Source organism: Dendrobates tinctorius, unplaced genomic scaffold, assembly GCF_039654945.1.
Source record: "Dendrobates tinctorius isolate UK_male_01 unplaced genomic scaffold, ASM3965494v1 ptg000019l, whole genome shotgun sequence".
NCBI lineage: Eukaryota > Metazoa > Chordata > Amphibia > Anura > Dendrobatidae > Dendrobates > Dendrobates tinctorius.
The window spans coordinates 34649890-34658747 of NW_027361687.1; positions in this window are offsets into that span (position 1 = coordinate 34649890).

An 8858-nucleotide genomic window follows, 5' to 3' on the forward strand; every position below is an offset into this window, starting at 1 on the left:
CGTCCGAAACCTGACCCCAATGCAAGTCAATGGGGAATAGAAGTCGGCATTGAGTGGATGAATGTCATCCGCTCAATGCCGACTTTTATTTCCCATTGACTTGCATTGGGGTCGGGTTTCGGACGAAACTCCGACTTTTTTTGCCCTAGTCGGACCAGTTTCATCTGAAACAAATTTTGTTTCATGAAACCCGATCCGACCAAAGTCGCTCAACTCAAGTTTCAAGGTCCGTCCCCAGGTAAATGGCGTCCATGTGCTTTCTTTTCTAAGAAATTGTCCTTGGCTGACAGAAATTATGACATGCGCAGTAGGGAACTTTTGGCGATTAAATTAGCATTTGAAGAATGGTGACATTGGTTGGAGGGGGCTGTCCATCCTATTACTGCTATTCCTGACCATAAGAACCTCTCATATCGTCAATCGGCTAGACTTCTCAACCCCAGACAAGCTAGATGGTCCTTGTTTTTTTACTAGGTTCAATTTTGTTTTCACTTTCCGTCCAGGGGTCAAAAATGTCAAGGATGATACTTTGTCCCTCCCAGAGCTTCCCTGATGGTGGTGACCATGAGAATACTGCCCCGATTTTGCAGAAGGGGGTAGTAATTTCGGCATTGTACCCTGAGCTGGAGGGTGACATGTTGGAGGCCCAGGGGGACGCCCCAACCGCCTGCCCTCCAGGAAGGTTATTCATACCATCTAATCTGCGCCACAAAGTAATGAAAGAACATCACAACTCTGTGCTTGCTGGTGTAGTGCGAATATAAAAATAGCTATTTTGAGTCCATATATTGAAATATATAGAATGAATTCTACACTGTGTGCAGAATTATTAGGCAAATGAATATTCTGATCACATCATCATTTTTATACATGTTGTCCTACTGCAAGCTGTATAATCTTGAAAGCCAACTGCCAATTATGTAAATCAGGTGATTTGCATCTCTGTAATGAGGAGAGGTGTGGTCTAATGACATCAACACCCTATATAAGGTGTGCTTAATTATTAGGCAACTTCCTTTCCTTTGGCAAAATGGGTCAGAAGAAAGATTTGACGGACTTTGAAAAGTCAAAAATTGTGAGATGTCTTGCAAAGGGATGCAGCAGTCTTGAAATTGCCAAACTTTTGAAGCGTGATCACCGAACAATCAAGCTTTTCATGGCAAATAGCCAACAGGGTCGCAAGAAGCGTGTTGATAAAAAAAGGCGCAAAATAACTGCCCATGAATTGAGGAAAATCAAGCGTCAAGCTGCCAAGATGCCATTTGCCACCAGTTTTGCCATATTTCAGAGCTGCAACGTTGCTGGAGTATCAAAAAGCTCAAGGTGTGCCATACTCAGGGACATGGCCAAGGTAAGAAAGGCTGAAAAACGACCACCTTTCAACAAGAAACATAAGATAAAACGTCAAGACTGGGCCAAGAAATTTCTTAAGGGCTCATACCCACTTGCGAGAGACTCGCACGATTCTCTTGCGAGTCTCTCGCATGAAAACCTGGCACTGCTGCCGGTACTGGGACCGGAGCATGTGGCTACATGTATTTTTATGCAGCCGCACACTCCGGACTGAGTGCAGGCGGCAATGCCGGGTTTTCATGGGAAAGACTCGCACGAGAATCATGCGAGACTCTCGCAAGTGAGTATGAGCCCTAAGACTGATTTTTCTAAGGTTTTATGGACTGATGAAATGAGAGTGAGTCTTGATGGGTCAGATACATGGGCCCGAGGCTGGATCAGTAAAGGGCAGAGAGCTCCACTCCGACTCAGATGCCAGCAAGGTGGAGGTGGGGTACTGGTATGGGCTGGTATCATCAAAGATGAACTTGTGGGACCTTTTTGGGTTGAGGATGGAGTGAAGCTCAACTCCCAGACCTACTGGCAGTTTCTGGAAGACACCTTCTTCAAGCAGTGGTACAGGAAGAAGTCGGTATTATTCAAGAAAAACATGATTTTCATGCAGGACAATGTTCTATCACATGCATCCAAATACTCCACAGCGTGGCTGGCCAGTAAAGGTCTAAAAGAAGAAAAAATAATGACATGGCCCCCTTGTTCACCTGATCTGAACCCCATAGAGAACCTGTGGTCCCTCATAAAATGTGAGATCTACAGGGAGGGAAAACAGTGCACCTCTCCGAACAGTGTCAGGGAGGCTGTGGTGGCTGCTGCACGCAATGTTGATCGTAAACAGATCAAGCAACTGACAGACTCTATGGATGGAAGGCTTTTGAGTGTCATCGTAAAGAATGGTGGCTATATTGGTCACTGATTTTTTTTGTTTGTTTTTGAATGTCAGAAATGTTTATTTCTAAATTTTTGTGTTGTTATATTGGTTTACCTGGTGAAAATAAACAAGTGAGATGGGTATATATTTGGGTTTTTTTAAGTTGCCTAATAAATCTGCACAGTAATAGTTACCTGAAAAAACAGATATCCTCCTAAGATAGCCAAATCTAAAAAAAACCCACTCCAACTTCCAAAAATATTAAGCTTTGATATCTATGAGTCTTTTGGGTTGATTGAGAACATAGTTGTTGTTCAATAATAAAAAGAATCCTCTCAAATACAACCTGCCTAATAATTCTACACACGGTGTATATATTACATAGCTGTATTTCTGATCAAACATTAACAGTTACAGACAGATAATGATGTAATCTCTGCCTGTGGTGAGTTTATCAGACCATTAGATTGCTGCATTTCTGATGTGATGTTCCCGCAGTGACACAATGTTGAGTATACTAAGGGTACCGTTACACTTACCGATGCACCAGTGTTATGATTGAGTCATCGTAGGAGGCAAAAACAGAAATGCTAGCTAAGTCCAGAAAACCAGAGAAGTTGGCAGCTATCGGATTGCAGACCCCTGAACCTATCAACACAACTAGCAGTAGCCGTGGGGGGTTCCTACGATGCCCTAGACCCCTCGATCACAGACGGAGAATTAAATAGGCCTAAAGAAAGAAAGGGGAAATCTAAACTGCCCCAGAGCAGACCCCAAAGCAATAGGCAGCCCCCAACATATAATGACGGTGAAGCAAGATGAAAATACTAACACAGACAGAAAGATAGACTGAGCAAAGACGGGGCCCAAGCTAACTAGACAGAAAAGGACAGGAAGGCTGCTGTCTGCAATCCGTGAAAAACCCTATGAAAATAAGAGCTAACAGACTGACAGTGAAAAAGGCCCTGAAGACGCAAGGCTTCAAAAAAGCTATGTCAGTACTCAGGAATATTCTGAAGACAGAGCTACAGGCAAAAGGAGATTCAGCTCACCCCAGCAGGGAATGGCAGAATACAGAAAAGCAAGGAAAACAAAAAACAAAACAAAAATGCTAACAGGCAAAACAGAAAACTTAGCTTTAAAGGAGCAGGAATCAGACTGGTGTCCTAGAAGTCCACAGAGAAATCACCCGCAGGGCAGAAGGGCGTCGGCAGCCTTATATCCAGTCCGTGACTCCACTCAGCCAGTCATCCTCATTAGGCTCAGGTGCCTGATAATCAGGCTCATTACCTTCCTTTACCAGAATAGGGAGTTCACCAGACCTCAGTGACGAAGGGGAAAATGAACTCACAACACACCAGCGATCCCGACAACTATATGGATCCCTGGTGCATCGCTAAGTGGTCGCTAGTGAGCTGCCACACAGGCAGATCTCACCAGCGACATCGCAGGGGTCGGGGGTCGCTACTTACCTGTCAGACGCAGCGATCCTGACGTCCTCCCGCCCGCCTCCACGCCTCGCTCGTCAGCGCCACAGGAAGCCCAGCAGGAAGTGGCCGACGAGGAATGGTCCAGAGAGTTCTCGCGCGACCAGCAATAACCAGCGGCGGAGCCGGTCGGAGGTAAGTATCACATGCAGCAATATCGCTATGTGTAACGGGGGCTTTAAAGACAATGCTTGTTGAAACAGTATGTTTAATCTTGATTACTGGAAAGAATTAACTTTTTTGTACGCTGTTGACTTACTTGAATTTTAAGAGCAGTGAATGATGTGAGTATACTGACAAGGCATCACCTGATATTTGTGTCATATGGGGGTTAAAATTGGCCAGGCATATAGACAATTGCACATTATTGTACATAAAGCTATAGAAATATGGCTGGGGAAGCCTAATGTAGAACCAGGAATATAGGTGGCGATCTGAAACCCATTATAGTGTATTCAATCTTAAATATCTCTTTAACTGTAGTCTGAAATGTATATATATATTGTGCTAGGGCTCTGATCATAGCATGTTGTTGGAAACTTTGTTCTGGTGTATGATTTACTCTTATCATATGTAAATATCAGGGCAGGAGTAAATAGTCCGAAGAGGCAAGTCTTGTTTGATGTTATTTATTCATGATAGGTGGCCACTGTCATGCGATTGGAACATCAGACAACTAACTTGTGTATTTTCATGTTTACACAATATTATATTGTGTAAACCTTCTTTGTTTAAAGCATATAAAAGCCAGGGAGGCAGTCAGAAGAGGCAGGAGCTTTGTTGACCTGTGTAAGAGGACGCTCTTCACAGTGTAGATCCTAGGAATCATTCTCTGTCTTCGCTGACAGCTCCTCCAGCTGAAGTATTTCCGGACAGATGATGTAAATGCCCCTAGTGAAGATTCTTTTCTCTTCTTTCTGATGTGAGTATATGTACCAAAACCTTTGTAGCTTGAATATATAAGTATATGCAATATCCTACTATTTTCTATTTCCCGTAATTGCTATATCATTGTCATACATTCCATTAATTTGGTGTTTTATCATTTAAATTAATCATTGTATAATAAAATTGTGTTGTCTCCAAGTGGTGCCTTCTTTAAAGCCGTATCCAAACCTTATTGCTAAACAGTTGGCAATACATAAATTGGCATAGTCGGCAGGATACGCAGAAGGCATAGAATTGAATTTTTTTGTTAAAGTTCCAATAATCCGGAATTTAAACTACAAATTCCGATAAAATTGTGTGATATTGCGTACAAAATGTCTCTCTTTAAGAAAAAAGAGGTTGTAAATGTTTCTGTTGAAATACCATGGTGGGAGCAGGCTCCTTACCATATTTTGGCCAATGAATGGTCGCAATGTGTAGGATTAAGTGAATCATGGGATAAATGTTTAAAAGAGGCTGAACCTGCCGATGTGGTGACATGTCTGCAGAGAGTGAGAGTAGAAAAAAACAAAGAGCTGGGTGATGTAAGCAGGAGAGGATGGATCTTGTTACATGCTTATAGGAGGCAGCATGAGGAACGGCTTAAATTGCTGCAAAGAATGCAAAAATATGCAGGATTGAGAGTCCTCAGTAGTTGATACCTAGTTAGCCATTAAAAGGTATCAACTACTGAGGACTCTCAATCCTGCATATTTTTCTATCTACTGGCTAACACGGTACAAAGATATACATCTTTCCTGTGCAAAGAATGCAAGCGTTAGAACAGCAAGTGTGTGAGATGCAGAGTGCTGTGACAATGGTGCACTGTCAGAATAAGCTACTAATGGATAAATGTGATGGGTACCAGAATGTTGCAGAGAGGGCAGCTGTACATGTAGCCCAGTACAAATATAAAAAGGGACGTGGTAAAGTGAATAAGAAAAAGGTGGCTTTGGCCATAGCGAAGGCTGGGGTTCAGTGGGATCCCAACCAATGGGATGGTGATGTGTGGGATTCCACTGACTCTGACTCTGATCAGGATGGGTACTGATCCTACTGCTTACTCAGTGAAGGCACATCCTATACATCGCAGGCGGGTCGTAGAGACCCCTGCAGGTAGACAGCAGAGAGATGTGATGGAGGATTTTAGTCAACAAGAACTCAATGATCTTCATGATCGTTTTTCCCAAAAATCGAATGAATCCTTGATTACCTGGGCAGTTAGGTTATGGGAGACAGGAGCCCATGGTGTGCGACTGGACATGGTAGATGGTCCAAAGTTCGTGCAGCTGAGTCATGAACCTGTAGTGAAGGAAGCGTTCTGCACACTGCAGATTCGGCAGCCACATGTAGTCTGCAGTATGCTGGATGTAGTGGCCATGGCATTACAGCATAAATATCCATCTGAAGCAGACTGGCCCCCTAATGAGAAGCCATGGTTTACTTTAAAAGATTGTTGTCAGATGTTAAAGGAAGAGGTTATGAAAAATGCCATTTCTGCAGACACATATGACACTTACATGGATGTCCTTGTCAGTGCGTCCATCAGGAATCGCATAATCAGGGCTGCTCCCCCAGCTTATAAACATGTAATGATGACCCTGATGGTGAATCAGACTGGGAAAACTATCTCTAACACCTTAGAGGCAATCCGACAGTTAGGAGATTTGGGAGATTGGGGTCCCAAGCACAGTGGTAACTATACATCTGGGGAGCAGCGTAGAGAGTCCAGAGGCGATGGTAATGGCCACCGCACCTCATGCAAGGATATGTTTATTGCCTTGCTGAAAGATGGGATTCCTAGAGAGAAAATTGATGGCATTTGTACAGATGAAATGTGGAAATTATACCAAAAGCGAGGGCTTCATAAGAAATCAGAAAGTTCCCAAAATAAAAAGGTGACAGTGAAAGATTCTGAATCTCCACAGCGTGGGCGTAGTTGGACACGAGGGGGGAGAGGCCCACTCCCTCTTCGTCGCCAGTGAAACCCACAACGCCAGGGTTTGAGGATCTTTGCAATCTTTTTCCTGAGGTAAAGGCAGCATTACTGCAGACACTTAAAACACGGCAAACAGAGTTAACTTCTCCTTCCCCAGTGGTTTCTCAGACAAAAGGGAGATACGAGTGATTGACTCTCTGGCCGAGCACTCCATCTGGATAAGCGCCCTCACGTAAATTTGACCATTAATTGGAAAAATAAAAATAGGCAGTGTGTAAAAGCCTTAGTGGATACGGGGGCGGAGGCCAGTCTAATTTATGGTAATCCATAACAATTCAAAGGAAGATAGGTGATAATCACAGGATTAGGGGCAAACAAATAGAAGCTTTTGTGGACCTGTGTAAGGGGACGCTCTTCGCAGTGTAGATCCTAGGAAGCATTCTCTGTCTTCGCTGACCGCTTCCCCAGCTGAAGTATTTCCGGACAAATGACGTAAATGCCCCTAGTGAAGACTCTTTCTTTTCTTTTTTCTGATGTGAGTATATGTGCCAAAACCTTTGTAGCTTGAATATATATAAGCATATGCAATATCATACTATTTTCTATTTCCCGTAATTGCTATATCATTGTCATATATTCCATTAATTTGGTGTTTTTATCATTTAAATTAATCATTGTATAATAAAATTGTGTCATATCCAAGTGGTGCCTTCTTTAAAGCCATATCCGAACCTTATTGCTAAACAGTTGGCAATCCAGGTGGTAAGGCACTGCGGACCTCCTTTCTCGTCGTTTTTGGTGGCAGGGGTTGCATCAAGATGTGGTTGAACATGTATCTGTCACATGGCAGTAGTGGGAAAACGGGACGAGGAACCTGGGCCCCTGTACTGCACCTCAGGGTAAGGGGGTGCCCTGACTTTCCTTAACTTGGGGGTACAAGTCACCGACCTGTCCCTATCTCCTGTTTAGTCCTGAGCTAAACCCCCGACCCCCTCCCCAGGGGGTGAGACAGGTAAAAAGTGAACTGCACCAAAAAACAAAGGAAAGATAAGACAGACACCTCAGGGTTAAATAAACTAAAAATCAAAACTTAGCTTTCCATGCTGCCAATGCTCCGAGCAGCAGAGTAAGGCACCAGATCAGCATTCAGCTGAAGCACCACTGCTCCTGATAAGCTGAACCACCACTGCACTAGGTAGCTCCAGTCTTCACCACGGTTGGTATCAAAAGGAAGTGTATTACCAACAGTCAGCTGGTGTACCAGGTGACCTTATATAGGAAGGAGGGAGTGGTCACCACCAGCAATAACAGACTCACAAAACATGTAGTAACACCAGCGGCCACCAGGGGCAAAAACAGACATTAACCCCCGATGGCCAGAAAGGAAAAAAGTTTATATCAGAGCAGCCCAAACTGACAGATCCAAAAATGGATCGTGACAGTATCTGCTTGCAGTATCTGCGCGTGTTCTAAGGTATCGCATACCCATCTGTCTGGTACTCTTTTCCCACTACCTATTCCTATCAGGCCATGGACACACTTATCCATGGATTTTATTACTGACCTACCCGTATCTGCAGGCAAAACTGTGGTTTTGGTGGTAGTACAGTAGCTAGGTTTAGTAAAATGGTCCATTTCGTCGCATTACTGGCACTTCCGAATGCCAAGACTCTTGCTCAGGTGTTTATAAATGAGATTGTGCACGGTGGCTCAGTGGTTAGCACTGAAGCCTTGCAGCGCTGGGGTCCTAGGTTCAAATCCCAAGGACAACATCTGCAAGGAGTTTGTATGTTCTCCCTGTGTTTGCATGGGTTTCCTTCCACATTCCAAAGACATCCTGCTAGGGAATTTAGACTGTGAGCCCCATCGGAGACAGCAATGATAATGTGTGTAAAGCGCTGCGGAATATGTTAGCGCTATATAAAAATAAAGATTATTATTGTGAAGCTTCCGATCTGGTGTCAGATTCGGTGATCCAGTTTGTTTCCAAGTTCTGGAGGGCTTCTGTTCTCTACTGGGGGTGCTGCTGTCCTTTTCCTCTGCCTTCCATCCCCAGTCGAATTGACAGACCAAGCTCGTTAACCAGAATTTGGAGACCTCAGGTGCTTTGTATCCGAAAACTAGTAGGATTAGGCATCTTACTTACCGCTGGCTGCTATTAAAGATTATCGTCAGGAGGAGGACTTTTAGTGGGGGGAGGGGCTTCGGGAGTTCCAGAGGAGGAACGTTTTGTTTTGTCGCACTCCTCAGTGTAGCAGGGAGTTCAGAGTAATTTGAAGATAAT